A 20107-nucleotide genomic window follows, 5' to 3' on the forward strand; every position below is an offset into this window, starting at 1 on the left:
GGCGGGAGCTCTCTGTCGCTGAAAACCGCCAGCCCGACACGCACGCGGGCCGCAGATACACATACAGTCTATTAAAAGAAAACCACTGAGACGCAAAGCGCTCAGACAAAGCGAAGCCCACGTGTCGACTCGCGGACACGCAAAAACATGAAATCGGGGGACACGTAAGGACACAAAGACACACACTTGCGTCTCAACAAAAAACAAAAAAACGCAGCGTTCCGTTCCGACGCAAAGAGATAAAGACGCACGCGGGTTGATGCGGACCCGTGTATCTGCAGACACAAAGGGAACGACAATCAGTTCTCCGGGACACAATGAAGGGGGTGGAAAAAAGGCCCACATGCAGACACAATGAAAGATATAAAAGCATTAAACAGATTTAAAAACAAAACAAAAAGCAGGGACACACATCAACAGACAGCACGGCCTTGACAACGATCGGCCAACGTGACGCCCCAAACAGAGGCGGCATGCTGCGACGGAAAATGTGGCTCTGGAGACTACGGCTTGGTGCGCCGAATGAAATGAGATGCAGCGGCTCTGTGGAGCCACTGAAGTGTCCACGTGGCTGCAAAAGAGAGAAATTACACATGGAAACATGAAGACAGACCAGAGCGTAAAGCTCCCGCTCTCAAACTGTGACAAAAGGGGGCATTTTGTTGTTTTTTGTTTTAATGAGGGGAGCAGCTTTCCTTGAAGCCACCAAAACCATTTTCCGAAAGTCAACTGATGTTTGGCGAAGATCAACAAATCTTTGGACATTTTTCTACACATTTCGATTCTTCCACAGAGGACCTGACAAGGAAATCCAACAGCATTTCATCAACAGCAAACCCAGATAAGGGAGGCAGAGACACTACGGCGAGTGAGCTGCGAGTTGATTTTTCGGCCCGGCGTAAAATAAATGGGAGGCGGAGAGATGAAGAGGCCTGACCAAGCAAGCAATCATGCTGAGAGAAGCCTTTTTCACGAAAACAATTTAGCACAGCAGCCTGGGCGTACATCTGTTCCAAAGATGTCTTACAAGCCGGCCTATGTGTTGCACACAAATTAGACAAAAACTTTTTCAGGCTTTCAAAACGTAGTTAGGTCTGTGAATTAATTACAATAACTACTGATCCAGTTGCGTGCAGAAGCATGGCTACCTGCTTTCAACAGGTTATGGTTAGCTTAGCTTGGCTAACGCCGCGGGAAATGGTTCGAAAAGGACCGAATGTAATAACCTGGCATGATAGTTAATAACCATTGATCAGTTTTTGCTAATAAATGTGCTCCTAATCGGGTGGTCATCAGTTTAAATCTTGTTTCCAGGGGTCACTTTTCCGCTGTGCCTTGGGCAAGACGCTTCATCCGCTTTGGCTGATGGTGGCGGTCACCGGTTGAGTGGCAACCTCGCTTCTGGCAGTCTGTCAAATTATGTTGAAGTAGTGCTACTCTTACTTGAGTGCATTTTTTAGCTAGCCTACCAAACACTCTGGTTAAATCTGGGAAAATGGCGTCATAATTATTCAAAGAAATTCTTTAAAAAAAACCCCACAGAAAACATATCAACCTAAACAGCTACTAGCTACTAGACACTGAAACTGCAGACACTGTTTCAGTGTCTGCTTAGCATAGCAGACACTGAAACAGAGAAACTGTCTAAAAATGTCTGAAATTGGTATTTTTAACATTCAGTAAAGACCACTTTTTTATCTACACTAGTAATATCAAAATCTTCCTCCCCACCCCCCAACTGTTTCTTTTAATGAGTAACACTGAAAACATTCTCACTTGCTTTAATCATCTTCTGATTAGCTTAGCTTAAGCGGAGGCAAAGTGTTTCAAAGATCCCCGAAAGTGTGAAACTGGCACCGCAATTACTCTAAATTAAAACCCTTTTTCCCTAAATTAGGCTTAACAAACACGACTGTCTCCTTCCAACTGTTACTTTCAACTAAATAAATGAATAAAACGCAGAAAGAGAGGTCTTTAAACAACAACAACGACAGCAGCAAAAAGAAACAGTCGTTCGGCAAACAACGGGACACCATGTGGCAAAACCACACCCAGCAGACTGCAGACAGACACGCATGCCACGGCTCACACCCACACACGCTTAGCCACGGGAGCTAACTTCATTTCAGAATCAATTAATGAAAAACACAGTCTTTCCCCACAGGGAGTGAAAGACAAATTAGATGAGTTTAATCTCGGTACAACAAATCAGACCCGCTTGGTCCGAAAGTACGAGAGAACATGACTTGTGGAGGGAAGATAGGTGGACAATGAATTTTAAAAAGGGAGGAGAGGAGAGAGGGGGCATTAAAGCATAACATTTTAATCCGATTTGAACATCTATCTATCTATCTATCTATCTATCTATGATGTATTAATGGTGATGCCTGTTTTGAGCGTGTGGTGGAGTTCATCCCTGTTTTTCCCCCTCTCTGTCTCGTTGCATTAGGTTTCAGGCTCTTTTCAAAAGAGATTTTATTGATTTTGTTGGACGTGAAGAATCAGAATCAGACATTTGGGTGAGAGCGCATGCAGCCAGTCCGACCCCAGGCAGAAAAACATATATAAGTCATAAGGAAGAGTTTCCCTTTCTCTCACCCACACCGTTCCTAAAACACGGAGGACGTTTTCTTATGGATACGCAGGGGAAAAAAGCGAAATACGAATAACGCTACAGGATAAACTGTTCCATATGTCGCAGTTGTGAATGGCTGTGTTGAAATGGTGAGATTTTAATGTGTTAGTTAGTAGATGTGAAAAGTGTTTTTGCTTGGTGAAATTTAGGTTTTTTTTTTTTTTAAGAATTCATATTAGAAGAAGTTCCACTTCCAACCGAACAAACAAATCTGCATAATAAGAAGAGGCGGCGAGCGGTTCTTCCTTTCACTGGTTCTGTTTTGTGCCTGTTACAAATCAGCGGTTAATTGTCATGTCAAAGATTCATATTACATTCAGCTGAAACTGAGCCCAGCTGCAAGTTTCATCGAACGTTTTGCAGCTTTTGCCACGCAAATTTGACAAAAATTTTCAGTCACAAGACTCAAAACTTACACCAAACACAGATTTTCAGTTGTGTCACACGAAGATGCATCACTCCCGTTCTCCTGATAGCTGCGGTACGTTTCCCACACCGCGCCTAACATGTAGTTCTCACAACACTTCATGCCACATCATACAGTCATCTGCAAAATGAGTCACCTGATCAGAATCGTTCATTCAGATCCAGAGTCAGATCCAGAGTCAGATCCAGAGTCATCACCATCCCCAAGTGTGTGAATCATGTTTCCTGGACAGATCATGAGAGTGCACTGCAAAAACACAGAATCTTACCATGTATTTTTTGGTCTAGTTTATGGTGCAAATACCTCAGTACCCTTGAAATAACACATAACTAACTTACAAGTAACTTTTCAGGGAGAAATATTAACTTGTTTTTCTTAAGACAATAATTTCTTAATATTGATGAAAAAGTACTGGTTCCATTGGCAGATTATTTGACTTATAACATGGAAAAAATGTGAAATACATATTCATCAATATTAATAAAGTATTGACTTAAAATCATATATCTTACAGAAAAGTGACTTGCAAGATCCTTTTGTCTAATTTCAAGTGTATTAAGATATTTGCACTAGAAACTAGACTAAAAATACTTGGCAAAATTTAATGTTCTTGCACATTCCTATACATGGGGTTAACCTGAGAGCAACTTAAAATGTGATAATGGGGTCCTTAGTATTTTGAATGCATATGCCAAAAAAAGGCCCAAATGTATGCAACGGAGCTGCATGACATTTGGTATTAGTGTTGACTATTCCAATAATGATACACCATTGCAGTTAACATTACTGTCTTTCTTTTCCATCATTATCATATCTAACCTATTTTCCCTGAGCCTTAGCATATCAGTAGCTAAGTTCAATAACTAAGGTGTGGATAAAGGACAGTAAAAGTCCATCCAACTGACCAATTGCATTACATTAGTTTGAATGTATTGCCCTTAACTGAAACAGCATACCAAATAATGTGTTCTTGCTTCTATTTGACTGATATTTCAACGATGATTGTTTTTCATTACATTGTCCAAACTCTAGTACTTGGTTCATACTTTTAAATCCAGTGAGTTAGACCAGTGTTTTTCAACCTTTTTTGAGCCAAGATACATTGTTTTAATTGAAAAAAAAATCACGAGGCACACCACCAACCAAAAATGGAAACAAAGATACTCTGTAGCCGCCTATGTTACATATTTAGTCATTCTTATCAAAGTYTCTTGAATAGGAATCAAATAAACACAAAAATGTATTTTTATCACATTTTACATTTATTTCAAATTGCACTTAACATGTCCACTTCAAAAATACACCTGAACAGCCACAACACTGTGGTGTTAAATTTAAAGAAGTTGTAGAAAACTTCAAAGTGTTTTAAAAACTAATTAAACAAGCATCTTATAGCCGGAATACAGAAAATAATTCTTATTCTGAAAGAAGCAATAATATTTGGGAAACATTTCACTTCATATTCACTGTTACAATATGAAGAGTTGCATGTACAAAATGTCAATATCTGTATATTGACATTTACAGAAAATAATTCTTATTCTGAAAGAAGCAATAATATTTGGGAAACATTTCACTTCATATTCACTGTTACAATATGAAGAGTTGCAAGTACAAAATGTCAATATCTGTATATTTTACCCACCTGGTGTGAAACCTGTACATGTTTGGATGAAAACAGGCAGAAATTGAAGACAAAGCTCTTCCTCAACAGCTCTCAGGTTCTCTGTTTTTAGTTTTTATAGTAACCAGGCTTGAGAAGCTCACTTCACACAGATATGTTGTGGGAAATGGACCCATGTTCTTTACAACTACTGCTGAGCTTCACTGTCTTTTCCATCACTGTCATCACAGTCTTGCTAGATACGATGCTCTCACCGCTACCTGTAACATTCATGCATCACTAATTCTCGTTTTAATGTAAAATGCTCTGTACCTACTGCCATCTAGTGGTAGGAAAATTACATGATTACGCCGCTAGTCACTGCTACAGCAGAGACTCGAAGATGGCATTATTTGCAGATAATTTATTTTCAAAAAATCTTTTAAAACCAATTACCGTATTTTTCGGACTATACAGTGCACCATACTAGCACCCTCAATAAAAAATAAAAAATCTGGAAGCTGCTCTCGGTTTTTCATAAGGACCCAGCAGAGGGCTGCGTCCTAATAAATCTGCTGGACGCAGCACTTCGTCTCCAAAGCCGAACCATGATTTTGTTCACACCGAGCTTAAGTACAGCGGCTTTATTTCCCTCCTGTAGTGCCAGATCGACAGCCCTCAACTTAAAAGCTGCATGATATGAGTKTGAAAACATTTCTCCGTCGTGCCTGCTGCTAGCATGTGGTTGTTCTAAATGAAAATTAGCGCGTTCTTCTTTGATTTACAATTTTGACTTCTAATGATTCACTTYCTGCTAGAGAGCCCCCTGGTGGTTGAAGAAAAATCCACAGAAAAGCTACACCGGGCTACAATCCGCATGGTTCAAAGCTTAGGAAAAAAGTAGCAGCTTTTAGTCCGGAAAATACGGTACCGTGGGTGAAATTGAATAATTTCCACGGCACACCTGACGATCACTCATGGCACACTAGTGTGCCCTGGAACAGTGGTTGAAAAACACTGAGTTAGACAATGGAACAAAGCAACATTTGTAATCATAACAAAGAAATGATGTGTGATTCAAACTGCCAATTGGGCATCAATTTGAGCGTGCAAAGAAAACTGGAAAATCAGGAAAACAAGAAATTGCTGCAGGGCCAATCAACTCGGTTCTGAGAAATTTACCAAAGCAGCCAAGAAAGACTGTTGACTATGAAGACAGTCACCAGTAAAGCAACTCTTAGGATTCTTCATTGTAATGCATGTGTCCAAAGGCTGTAGGTTCGTTATTTGCTGAGACATACTAAAAGCGCGATGCCTGGCTAGATGTCGACGGAACGCATCTACGTGGCGTGATCGGCACATCTAACAAACACAAATCTGCGACAGCCGGTGTACAGAACGGCGACGTGTTTGCAATAAAGCCTATTCAGAAACTTTACAAGGGATGACGACTGTGGGGACAAAACGTGAGAGCGAGCGCGAAGACGCCAAAAGATGAGACGAGGAGAGAGGGAGCGAGAGAAGGAGGCCAAATCCGGACTTGAAATTGATGGTGTGATTGTTGACTGCTGGGCGGCTCTTATCAGGGTTTCTCAGGGTTGTTGTCTAGGCGAGTCGGCCTCATCATTGCTCTCCAATCTCTTTCTCTCTCCAGGAGAAGAACAAACATAGCAGCCCCTGTACATTACTCTATTTTCCCCCTTCTCTCTCTCTCTCTCTCTTCCTTGAAGCTTTTGTACTTCAAGTCTCCGTCCCTCTCTTCTATCTCGTTTCTGTCATATTATTGTGGCCTCATCCTACGGTGCATCTTTCTTTTTTTTCCCCCCTCTGCTTTTTCTCCAGACAAGTTAGACATCACACAGAGAGCAGTGGGCTAGAAAAGAGCAGCAGGAGATGGGGAGGGGTTGAGAGCTATGGGGGTCAAAGGTGTGTCTACAACAGGATAGGGGTGGGTGAGTAGGAAAACACTGAATCTCTCTCTCTCTCTCTCTCTCTCTCTCTCTCTCTCTCTCTCTCTCTCTCTCTCTCTGTCTAAATTCCCTTGAGAGCACACCGCCCCAGCCAACACCTAAACAACACCAGTATTGTGGCTGCAGCTGCTGATACAGCTGGAGTCAAAGGAGGCTGCAGCACTGCATGGGAGGTGAGGCCAATTAAGAGCTAACCCTAGCTAACGCTAATACACAAAGGCTGTTCTGTGTTGGCAAAAGGTTTCATACGGGGAGAAGAGCGTGAGTCAGCGAGGTTGGCATGAAATCAGCATGTGAAGTTTTCAAATAATCGGTGGGTGGTGGGAAAGGTCAAACAACGGGCCGGTAATCGCTTGCAGACGACAACATGACGAAGAAACCGGATCGCTGGAGTCAGACGATTCACACATGTTAATGTGCAATTCTGATTAATTTTTTTTTGCTGAAGTTGTTTCAGGATTTCCCCAGGAAAACCTGCTATGTCCAGTGGTAGAGGGCAGCTAGGGAAGTCCACCGGCAGCCCAACATGTTTTTGAGTTAAAAAAAAAAGTTTTAAAGTATTAGGAGACGCACAAGCAGGCAGCTTAATTTGGAAATAAGTTTGTGAGGCCAACGGGCAGATGTAGGGACGGCCTAACTGGCCCATAGTTCAAAGAGTCAACTACAAACCTAGCCTAATCTGTCTTTACTGTTACCGGTGTATGAAAAACCCTGTTTAACACAAACAAGGCAAGTAAAGCCTGGTGGCCCGCCAGGACTATGATACCCTGCATTCATACAACTAAATAAAGTTGAACTGTGAACTGTAACTGTGAATGGCTCACGACCCCAAAGCGACCTGCATGCACAGGAGAACAAGAGGAAGAAGAAGAAGACGTAAACATAAATGCAGCAGCGTTTACAGAAGCAGTAATTGATGCCGCCATCTATGGATCGGTTTTAAAGTTTTGTTTATGTCTAGATTTACCACAACTGGCTTCTTCTGGTGCAGAATTACGCCGCATGTCTCACATCAGGGACGTAAAAGTGACCACAGACACTTTCAAAATGATCTGATACATATCAAACTCAGCACCACCTGTGAAAGCGGATCTGACTTCTTGGGTTGATGAAACGTTTGGAATTGGGAGGCTCAGGCTGCTGCGAAAAAGTCGAATGGGCATTTGGGCCAACAAAATAAATTTGGATCGCATTTGCTTTCTGTGAGAACGTAGCTTTAGACAAAGCCACATCTGAAAGGAAACAGTATTGTCAAAGACATGAAAGACAGAGAGAGAGAGCAAAACGTGAAGCAGATAACAAGAAGGACACAGATCCTTTTCAGTTTTCAACCTCAGCATGGATTGGATGACGCTGGCAGCACTTAGCCATAGAGTTAGGCTAAGTGTTATTAAAAGAACATGCAGACTTCACTGCTGTCTCTAACCTGACTAACTGCTAACTTAAGACGGTCAAACTAGTTCAAAATGTGTCATTTTGAGATAGTCCTCAAACCCTGCTTCTCCTGCAGAGGAGGTACCCTCAACAGAAACAGAAACAAACACACAGGCAGGATGCCATCCGGTCCAACCTGCCATAACATTTCACTTAATTGGGTTCTGCTGCGCTAAAAATTTCATACCGGTTTCTCATTCGCCCCAGATTAAAACCAGAGCTGGTACAACGTCAGACGTCACAAAAAACACCTGATTGGTCGATCAGAGGGTAGAGGGGTTCTTTCTGAGAGAACGTAGCAGGGAGGATTCCAGTCCTCCCTACGCTCGATAAATCCTCATGCCCTTTCATTGACGTCTTCAGGTAAAGCAGTTAAGTCCACCTCATCTGAGTGCTGTAAAAATGTTGAAAAACAGACCCGTCTTCGTTCTGTTAAAAAAAAAAAAAAAAAAAMAAWAAAAAAAAAAAACAAGTCCTCTGTTACAAGTAAAAGCCACTTTGCTCTATCGTTAATGTCTGAACAATAAGGAGTAACATTGACTTCCCAGCAAGACTGTAGGCTGTTAGGAACACTGCAATAACTTTGAATTTCCAATTAGAGGTGCTACACTGTGCATACATCTGTATTCTCACCTATTAGTCCACTAATGACTAACTGATTTTCCAGCAAGGGAGCAGGAAATAGGAAGGGTAGCTCCCAGCCTTCTACAAAAAAAAAAAAAAAAACTTAAGCTACTCCCACACACCAGCACAGAGATCTCAGAGAGCAGCCTTGCAGGGGCCCTCCTGCTGCTGATAAGCCTCGCATGGGCCCCGACGTAGTGCCTGCCCCAGAGAGAGGCCATTAGCCTGGCTGCAGCGCCTTCCCGGATAAGCCGCAGCTTACCAGCCTGCGAGCCACAGGGCAGCTTTTTTTATTGTTCCTTCAAAACTTTATGTGTGCGCGCGGGGCAATGGCTACGTCTGTAGCACAGGCACCAGCAGACCCGGTTCCTGTGTGTGTGTGTGTGTGTATGTGTGCGTGTGATGCTGCATGCTCCCGGCAGTTCCTGTAAACTAACGGCCGGTCCCACGGTAGGGAGGGGGAGCTCCGTCAGACCAGAACAATGCCAGAAAAAAAAGGGGGGCTGCCATAAAAACAAACTACCATGCTCTGGTTAGCACGAGGAGGAGGGAGGATGGGGGGCTACGTTCTCCTGCACCCCCCCTCGCCCACTGGTGAACTTCATCTGCATCACAATTCAAAATGCACAAAAATATGAATCTGTACTTTCAGGTTGATGTGACACAACATGGAGAAAACTCAGAGAGTTACTGATCTGACGTTGCTGTAATTCACTGCATATTTGCTTGTTTGTGCCCCCAAAAAAAATGTTTCCAATCAATTCAGCACTATTTTTCTACATTGTATCTGTATCGAACAATACTAAGTCTCAGATATCTGTATCTGATATCTGAGACTTAGTATCGGATATACTAAGTCTCAGATATCACCTCCAATGCCTCTGTTTTGAAGGCGAAAAAAGTGGATCTGTGCATCCGTAGGGAAAACACAAATTTGCGGCTGGAGAACTGAATATTTAAAACATGCGTCATCCCAGGCTCACGCTAACATAACGGGAATCTCGATTTTGCACACGTTTCAGCCTTTAAGTGTCACCGAACCCAAGAAGGGAGAAAAAGGGAGCAATTCGGGCAGTCTTCTATACAGAGAGCACAGAGCGGACAACTGAGCCAGAAAACATCTGCTGACTCGGAACAAACAAAACAACAACCAGCCGACAGACAGCCGTGCTGGGGCCTCCGAAAAAATAATAAAAACACTAAGTGCCTTACACTGTGCCCCCAAAACACAATTGGCTATGTGTTTTATGGCTGAGCATATCGTTCTTTCTCTAGACACAACTCAGCACAGATGGAGTATAAGACATGTCTGCGGATCAAGATAGAATCAATCTGTAAAAAGAGACAATAAAGATTTCTTTTTTGAGCAACTCTTTGGCTCAGGAAGAACAGAAAAGCAAATATGAAGAAAAAAAATCTCTTTTGCAAAGTACTGTGGAAAAGATACACAGATTCATGGCATCCTACAGTTAGTTGGATTGCTCGAAATGTTCAAAAACTGGTCCATACTCTCTTGGATCATTTGCTAAGAAGCCTTTTTTTGTGAAAAGCAGAGGTTTAATTTGCGGCTGCGCTAAACTTGTAAACAAGCCGCTGCTTTAAAGTAAAGTCTGGGATTTTATGACGTTGGAGGAATGCCAGGGTGACAAGAGCGTGAATTTTTCTTTGGCCTATGCAGACCCTTTAAACGCAGGACGGAATATCAGTACCATATAAAAAAAATAAAATATAGGTATTATTTTCATCTCAGGTTTAAAATTTATGACACTTTATTATTGGTAAAAGTATTTCAAACATTCCTAATGCTTCTTCTAAAGAAATATTAGAAAACAAATTGGTATTGCTAACATTTTAGTTACTGGCATTTTGATTCTGATACTAAAACAAATATATATGACATCCAGTGTGACACTCATCTCTCACTATGATTAATTAAAAACCATGAAACGATTGTGCTGCATGTTGATAAGTTCACATACTTAAATCATTGGTATATGCCAAAAGGTTCCATTTCCTGACTTCAGCTAGTTTTTAGACTCCAGAACTGATTTTACCTTTAATGTGACGTCTTCAACAGTTTCTAAGTTCATCACAGACCGTAACCTGATAGCCATGTTTGTCTAAAGATCAATTAAAAAAACACTAAAACAATCAATACTGTTGGAGGCTGATAGCTAGTTTATGTTGTCTTTTTTATTTTTAAATCTGAGTTGACCTAGAGCAAAGTTTTTGAATAAAAAAGTTCTCTGTTATAAATTATTTTTGCTTCAAATATGCCTTTTTATGAAAACCTCAGCCCGAATGTGGAAAAGAGTTGCCGACGCAGCGCAAAACTTTTTGTTTTTTTAGCTATCTGGATTAGCATACACATGCTAATGCAGAGAGTTAGCAAAACAAAGAGTTTTACTCTACAGTCAGCAGGCTAAAATATCACAAAGACATAATGTAGTGTTCAGTGACAAAGGGAAGCTTTCTCAAAAATTGTCACCTTTCTTTAATTCATAAAAAAACAGCAAGCTACAATCTAAGCTAGCTAGCCAGAGGCTAAACACTCCCCTTTGATTCTTGCCTAACTAATCCTCTAATTTTCTACAATTCTGGAGCCATAAAGATCTTTACATTTCTTCACTACTACATCCTCCCTTATGTCAATATTTAAGGACACGCTCGCCTTTAATGAAATCTCTAATAAGCAAAAAATCCATTTCACCTTGTAGCTCTAATTAAGTGTCCTGATTTACATAAATCCTTCAACAGGAACCCCGGTTATTGAGTGTGGGGTGGGGTGGTGGGGTTATCCAGAGATAAACAGCGAGGAGGACGGAGAAAGTGAGTGGAGGAGGGCAGCAGATGGCCAGCAGTGGTCAGCTGTTAATACACACGCAGGTCGGGACTGCCCTGCCCTCCCATTCTACCGGCCATTAATAATGCAGAGCCACCCAGAGGAACTCCAGCCAGCGTCTTTTTAAACTCTGCAGCAGGAAAGCACAAAGCGTGATGTCATGACTGGAAGCAATGGATTTCTCTCCATCTGTTCGTTCATTTGAATCAGAAAACAGTAATTAGATTTGGGTGATGTCTCTCTCCACTGCACACTGAAGTTTTCTTGTGTTGTTTTTTTATTTTTATTTTTTTTCATAATTGCTTTGATCAGCCAAACAGGAGGGAAATTACAGGTTGCAGTGAAAAAAAGCTTTGACAAGCAAAACTTCTGCCACGGCTCAAGGACGAGAGAAAGGAAAAATTTCAAGATGTACTGGCCCAACGTATTTGCTTCTAGGATGTCAGTTTTGCTCCATATTGGATTTTCCACAAGTCAGTCTTTCCTGGAAACATTTTCCCTCCTCCCTCCCTCCGGGCTTATTTACTTATTTATTGATTTGTCCCAAAGGAGGAATGCATCATTCATCGCTGGTGACAAATATTTATCACTGCGTTGTATTTCTGTGATCGGGGAATTGTGCGTTTTTTTCTTCTTTTTTTTTTTGATAATGTAGTTAATTTTGACGGCAACGTCAATAAGACTTCATTTAATTTGCGTGAATTGATTTCGTGAGAGAGAGGAGAAAAAGATCCATAATGGCTGCTCTCAGAGTATTCAGTGCACTGGCACCACTATTAGAAACCACCAAACAGATTATAGCACTCTCTCCATGGTATCATTTTTATTCACAATAGACTGAATATGCACTTGTCTGTTCAATTAAAGTTGAGCTGTATAAGTGGCAAGTGCTTACACTTTGGCAATGCAAAAAAAAAAAAGAAAAAAAAAAAGACCTCGTTAGGCTCCTGAAACTGAGTGGGATTAAGTGAGGAAGTTGGGAAAAGGGAGGTAGGGGGGAAATCTGTCTAAATAAAAGAAGGGGAGGAAGAGAAAAGAGAGGCCATAGTTGGAGGAGAGCAAAGGCATCACGTCTTGGAACAACTGCAATCAGGGCTGCTGCCAGAAGCCCCTGAATCTGTCTTCACTGCCTGACGATTCTCAGCAGGTCTGGCATCCACAAAGACAGGGCTAGAGGTGCAGCAGCAAGCAGAGCGCATGAGCTCCAGAATGCACAAAACCTCGCAGAAAAGAGTTTCTGTTGCACACAAACCAATTTAAAGGCAAACATTTTGTGCAGAAAACCTAATAAAACCACATATCTGAACAAATGTTGTCAATTTGACAACATGAAACCTTTTGAGATGGAGAATTTGCATCAAACTTGCATAATGAAGAGGCACAGAGTTCGCTAAGTCMCTATTCATTGCAGTCACTATTTGTCTGCTGAAACAATTAATCGGGTTAATTGTGATGAATCAATTGTTGAAATAATCATCAACTAATTCCGTGATCGATTAATCGTTAGTTTGAGTAAACATACTCAAAAAACGCAATTTGATAATTATTCCAAAACTGAACAAAATCTACACACATTGAGCATTAAAGATAAAAACACCTTCGTCTGTAATTCTGCTCTAACTAAAGCTCCTCAAGTGGCATAGTTTTTGCTTCACTTTGCTTCATTCACTAAAGCAATGCTATGTTATCGCATTTTAGGCAATAAAATGTTTATTTTCTTATTAAAAAGGGAATTTGATTATTTGTTTATTTGCATTTATTTTATTGTGTAAAAACACATAATTCAATAAGATGATTTGAAGAATGTGCCCATTTTTATCTGATTAATCGATTAATCATCAGAATAATCGACAGAATAAACAAATGCAAACCTACTTCCATCGTTTTTATATATCAGTCTGACATAAGACAATAAGGTTAATTGAAAAATCTATAAAATGTGACTACTGTTTATATCCGTTTCATCGATTAATCATCAGAATAACAATTACTAAAATAAACATTTGTTGCAGCCCTACTTTCATATTTTTTTATTAATCTGACATCTATCCAGTCGGATATTTGTTGTTGTATCAAGTTAGAAATGGAGCAATGTACAGAGCAAAGTGTCCCAATAAAAGTTTCAGCACAGCAATGGAAGTGTGAGTAGAGAGTGAAGACACACTTTTTCTGTCTGTATTTTGTAATATGAGCGTGTCTGCAGTTTCGTTTTGTTTTGTTTTTTTGGGGGGGTTTCGTTGGCAGCTGGACCAGCCTCAGCAAGAGGGCTATGTTGTTCTCTACTTTACAAACCACATCATCCAATAGATAATCTTCCCCCTTTTTACTCAGAACATTTGATTCGGAACTAACTTTAAACAAGTTAAATGCAGAACCAGGCACATGTAAAAAGTCTTTAAAAATCCTATTTTCAGTTTTGTGTCAGAGACCATCAGATTTTTATTCTCATACTCCAGTCTTCACATATTCACATTTGTGATAGGAGGAGAGAAAACAATGCTCCCAAACAATGGATGCCATGAAAACGCCATCTAGTTGTTGTTATGGAGACTAAGATGCGACTCTGCTGACTCAGCATTGTGGCAAGGCAAATATGAGTCACTGTCCAGCCTAACAGCCAGCAGCTAAAATAAACGGACCTCTGTGTTGTGACTGTGTGAGATTTTTAACAAACTGAAAGTGAGTTGCCACCTGTTGATCAGAAAGGTCTGCAGTCTGTTGCACTGAGTTCCTCCTGAAGTCAGTAACCGGGTTTTTTTGGTGCGGAAAAATAAAAAGGCGAGTCGTGCTCTCTGGCGTAAACCCGTGCAAACGACTCTCACCAAAATGCGGGTATCGACTTTCCATTGATACTTAGATTACAATAAATATTCATGAGCAAAGTCATACACCACATGATTAAATGCCGATGATTAAACACTTTCACTGTTCCACCTGAAGCCAGATTTTAGCAAGTTTTTTTTTTTTCTCAAGTTGACTAGTGGAAAAAACAGCTAACGGGGATATAGGTTTCTGATTTAGCATTAATCTGTCTTTCTTGACAAGAAGAGCCCCGTAAGCTCATAAAAGACTTCAAGGGGACTCTCGGCCTGCTTTTGGTTCTCAGGTTTCAGTCTGGTTTCAATACCCTAAGGTAACAGTGCTGCTGAGAATTTAGCTTGCGCTCAAAAACGGACTGAATATCCATGAATGTTTTGGTCCTGCAATATTATTTTTTTTCCTCATATAACATCTTCAGCTTTAATTAGATAGATAGAGTTCTGACGAAGCAAGAGGACAACTCACAAATCTGACTAAAAGCTTCAAGTTATGCCAAATGTATCCAAAGGGAAGTTTTATGCTTATATGAAGGGGTACACAAGTTTTTCACTTCTGATACAATACCGATATTGCAGTTTTGATTATTAGGCGATTCCGACACAACATCAAAAGTCAACAACAATAAGTATGAGAACAACTAACTCCTTTATTATTAACCAATCGGCGCTGCTGTATAGAAATGCTGGGCTGGAATTCTGGAGTGGAGTGCTCATGTCGGAGATTTTCGATGCAGGTTGATATAATCCGATACTTGCTTTTGGCTTATACTGGACTGATATTCGATATCAATATCAGATCGGGACACCTCTACTTATAAACAGTATGAAAAAGATTTAGCTATTAGCTATTTGCTATGGGAAGATGTATGTTTGGATATGTCAAGATGAAGCTTTAAAATGTAGCAAGTGTCTTAACAGGGTGGATGTTAAGCACTTCTCTCACAGCTAGTGGTGCTGGTGCACAGCACACAATGGATGGAATATTAAATGAATATTAAAAGGAATATTAAGATCATTCAACAATGATCTTAAACATATATCAGAATGTCAATTTTTAACGGATAAAGCAGGCAAAGATTAAGCATCTGAAAAGGTCTTGACCTCAACATTACTGAAAATGTTTTTATGTTTATTAGCTACTGTAACAGGACTGTAATGTGACAGGAAACCAATTAAATTTATTGAAAACTACCAAAAGAATAGTGCGTAAATATCCAGCCAGAATTGCTCCAGGACATTATTCTGGGCTACAGCGACTTGCTAAAGGACATTTTATCCAACTACAAGTGATGGTGTATGTACACATTTGACCCTGTATGTTTACTTTCTGTTAATTGTAGAAAATCAACAACAAATCCAAACTTCTACACTAACTTACAGGTTTTTCTTTTAATTAAGGAAGTTGTTGCATCATTCCATTCTGAAAACAACAATGGTTGTATCCTTAAAAGCACTAAATTAATCACTAAGTGTATGTGAACTCATCGCACTGCTGATTTCACACGACGTCCTACCTTCTTATGGAATGGGGGCCGTAGTGAGGAAAAAAACTATTTTCTGAAAACCTTCCAGATGGTAAAAAGGGGGAAAAAAAATCTTTTATATAAACAACTTCTCCTCCCTGGGAAGACTAAGCAGAACATATAAACACACCAACAGGCTCATCTCTAGCGCCTGATGTGCTAATCACGTGCTAATGTGGAACATAATTCAGTGTTTGAGATTGTGATTTTTAGGCTCCACATATCATTGCTAACCATGCTATCTCATTCATACGGCTGCTGGAAAACTTCAAAATATTGGCTCATGCATATTGGAGTCCTGTTCGAATGATGACTACGCTCCTGGACTGAGGTTCATTTAGCATGCTGTCCATGTAAACAAGCCCCTTCCTTTGCTTCTGCTGTAAACATCAGCCCATCCAGCCCAGGCCTACCCCCTCCCCCTTGCCTACTGTTCCCCTTGAGCTCTCACATGACCCATCTGCTTCAGCTTTCTGGCCTTCCATGGGCCATTTCTGATCAACACAAACACACACGCACACTCGCGGGCACTAAAAAAGCTGCGGTATCTCCATTCTGTTTGGCTAGCTTCTGAACACAGAGGGCATCGCCTGAGATGAGAACTCCCTTCATCTCAGCGGGAAACACAGACCTGTTTGAAACAGTAACGTCCACAGCACATTTAGCTTCTGGAAGAGATTTTTGCTGTTTTTTCCCCCCTCAAGTATAAAGAGGCGGGAACATTTTTTAGCTGTATTTGGATGAAAACGTACATATTTTCCCAGCCGTGCCCCCAGTTAAAGTCTGGCGCATCAACCGTTCCCCTCTCCACATCTAAAGCAAACAACCGGGATCCAAACACCTCGCCGAGCGAGAGGTCAAGCATCAATGGTGATCACGGCATCCAGCTGCCTGCCGTGTGGCTGGTGGATTCGGTCGCGTTGACTCGATGCATGTGGCACGTAGATGACAATTAGGCACGTGCAAACAGACGTGCACCAAGCAGGCAGGAGACATCTGGTGCAGTGACGACATAATGGCTATGATGCAATGTTGACCCTTATGCATCGCTGCTGCCATGTGCCACAGGAGCACATACACATGCACGCACACACGCAGGGTAAGATTGATAATGTGACAATACAGTAAAGCTTAAAACAGGACATGAGACAATGAGATGAGATTTAAGCAATAGTTTTTGAAATGCTAAATATTACAGTGTTTCCTCTAGTTCCCCACAAATGATTAAAATAATCTAATCATTGGGGATCATTCCATTCCAGGTTTGACTCGTCGATATGCAATTGTGTTTATGACTGACTAATTCTGAAGTGTCCCTAATGCCAAAGAAGCACAACCTTCTGACTTCTCAGTAAATAACAATAAAGTTTCCTCAATAGTCTCAACGATGCAGTAAACTTAGCTGAATGCCTTCTTCAGTTTCTCAACTAAGGGTCAGACACCAGCTCTATTTGCGGTTCAGCGTTCTCGAATTCAGCTATTCTCACATTTTTCTGTGGAACGTAACTCGCAATTATTTATGGCAAAAGCTAGCTGCTACTGCTAAGTCTACAAGCTGACTACAATTCTCAAAAACAACATCATCATTCACAACTTGTCCTGTTCGCTGATTGACCTGGTTGAAATTCTACCTGAGGAATCCACTTCAATGGGAGAAATCCCAGGCAAAGCAGTGAAGGCAGATTAGAATCGAGTGAAACTGTGCAGGAAGGCAATGGTCAGGCTACACCTTAGTTGTGTTTTTTTTTCATAAAGCATAACTTAAATATTCAAAAGAATAATGCAAATGGAGAGAAGAAATACTTAGGTGCGCTGATCTTTGACACAGTATTGACCGGCATTTTTAAAGCAGTCAAACCAGCAACGTTTTTAGTTTTTCTTGCCGCTGACTGGCACTGTAGATGTTAGTTTCAGCGGTTTCCACTGTGTGTCTTATTGCACTTGAAGGTATGTTCGATGTTTGAACTATTGGAACATTCACTTATTACCCTGTTTTAGAGGAGGTCTCTAGTATTTGGTCATTTCAGCTATTCGTGGACAGTCCCATACAGAGGGATTAGTCCCCGATACAGACGTCCCGGGTCCAATTCCTGATCATATTTGCTGGATGTCTTCCTCTCTCTGTCTCAATCCAGTGAGTGTCACTGGTGCAACACAATTTTAAAAACAATAAGATTACATGATGACAGTTTTGTTTCTCTTTTAATATTTAAGGCTAGTATACAGTAAGAATTTAACACCGGTCCATACCCAGGCCTTTGAAACAGCATTTTACTCCTAAAACATAGCCAGGACAATTTTGAACGTATTCTTAGGAGCCTTGCTGTAGCTGTTCATAGATGACAAATAAAGCTTGCATCTTTTAATGAGGCTTGTAACAGTTTTGTTTCTGAGAACAAAAAGGTAATGAATTGTCTCCTGTGACTCTGTCAGCTTGTTGGAAGATAATAGTCTCAGACGGCAGCGAGTCAATGACACAGAGAAAAACACGCTAACCAGCCATAAAAAGGATGTAAAAGTTCTAAGAGTTGTGTCTCGCTGGTACTCAAATGACATTAAGAAAACATTAAACGGCCCTTTGAAGCAGCACGTGTGCGTCGCTGAACGGCTCAGCTCATGCGTGGCTGTCTGGAGTCGGTGTGTGTGTGTGTGTGTGTGTGTGTGTGCTTGTGTGTTGTTAGCAGAGCTGAATGTGCGGGAAGATGGGAAGGAGGGTGGCCATCAGGATGTGAAGTCTATTGTCTGTCCGACAATGAAGAGATCGAGACAGCAGGAGTGCTGTGGCTCGCTCAATAGAGGCATTAACATTTGGGTTCAGTCTGTGTGTGAGGACAGGCACTGTGTGAGGCTTTGTTATAACTAACACTGGATTTCAAGTTGATGTTTTAATTTAAACCAAAAATGATGAAAATATTTAAAAACCAAAATTGATTTCACCGACAACTCCTTTTGAAACTGCTTCACATAATCTATAAAAGGACCATGAACTTCCTTTTATTATTAAGATTAGACTTTTTTTGTGCCTTATTTTATTTTCTAAACCTAGAAGCTGAACTATTCATGGATTCTTAATAGACTCAATCATTCACACTCAGCTACAATTACCTGTGCCAGATTTTAGGAAGAGCTTAAATAGGGGAAGTACTTGTTTTCTAGGAACCCCAAAATGTATCTTTTTGTTTTTAAATTAGTTCATGTTTTATGTAGAAGCTGAAAACATAAAGTGGGGTGCTTTAATTAGTTTGGTTTTATATAGGTAAGCAATACATGACTAATGGAGAACGATGATGTTATAACCACACCTCAAATCTAACCTGAAAGCACAAGAGTTTCAGCTAGTTTTAGTTAGCTGATATTAGCCAGTAAAAGTAGATTGTTTCAGCTAGCTTTAGTGGGCTGAATGTACAACTAGCTGGCTAATATCAACTAGCTGTATGCTTGCTAATTTCAGCTAGCAAGCAGCTTGTTTGAGCTAGCTGAAACTAGCTCAGACTAGTTAGTTTTCCTTGTTTGTCTTTGGTAAATTACAATTTCTGAGTATCAACGCCGCAGACAGGCCTGGCATAGGTGTTGCAACATTTTTGACAACAAAAACTACAAAAAATTGCTTCAGAAAAATATTTTCATATGAACACTTTTTTTTCTAAATCTGAGAGAACAGCTTAGGCTATCTGATTGATTATGAAAAGTTATTTTAACATACTTAAAAGTTTTAAAATGAGCTTACCCAAAAGTACATGCAAATTACAGTTTTCATTGAGCTGAAAAACCATTTATAAATGCAAATAACTACCAAATAACTTCAGTCAAGTATCATATCCAGAATAATCAAACTAACAATGAAGTTGAGAAACAAGATAGCTGCTCAAGATAACCTGAAGTAACAAACAAATTATGATTCCTGATTGACTTTAAATTGTAGTAGAATTCATAAACTTCAAACAGTATATTTTTATTGTTTTCAAATATATACCCAATAAATAATCAGTTACAATTTACATCTGTGGCTACAGGACACCACTCTGGCCCCAGGGCAGACATCTTCCGGCCCTGCTAACGGTGCTACAATGTCTGTGTGAACTGTCTAGAGTCGATGGTGCAAATCTCACTTTGGAAAGAAGACCCCCAAGCACAGTGACGCTTGCATGAAGCCCACATCCTCCAGCCCACATCGCCGTGGCGTGCCTCCACTAACTTCTCCCACAAGCCTCATAGTGTCTGCGCTCTGCA

At 40.6% G+C, this 20107-nt stretch overlaps 1 protein-coding gene across 3 annotated transcripts in view; it reads right to left on the reverse strand.

Annotated features, from left to right (window-relative positions):
* The window catches only part of sema4c (sema domain, immunoglobulin domain (Ig), transmembrane domain (TM) and short cytoplasmic domain, (semaphorin) 4C), a 126667-nt gene that overhangs the window by 104161 nt on the left and 2399 nt on the right, over nucleotides 1-20107 (reverse strand). Inside the window, exon 1 of one of the 3 annotated variants that reach the window (XM_008417653.2) lies at nucleotides 3199-3223. The exons of the other annotated variants lie outside the window; for them this stretch is intronic. The gene's annotated coding sequence lies outside the window, so the exon portion shown is untranslated. Of the gene's footprint in view, nucleotides 1-3198; nucleotides 3224-20107 lie in introns of those variants that run through there. 3 annotated transcript variants of the gene reach the window in all.

This window comes from Poecilia reticulata, linkage group LG9 (genome assembly GCF_000633615.1).
Source record: "Poecilia reticulata strain Guanapo linkage group LG9, Guppy_female_1.0+MT, whole genome shotgun sequence".
Lineage (NCBI taxonomy): Eukaryota > Metazoa > Chordata > Actinopteri > Cyprinodontiformes > Poeciliidae > Poecilia > Poecilia reticulata.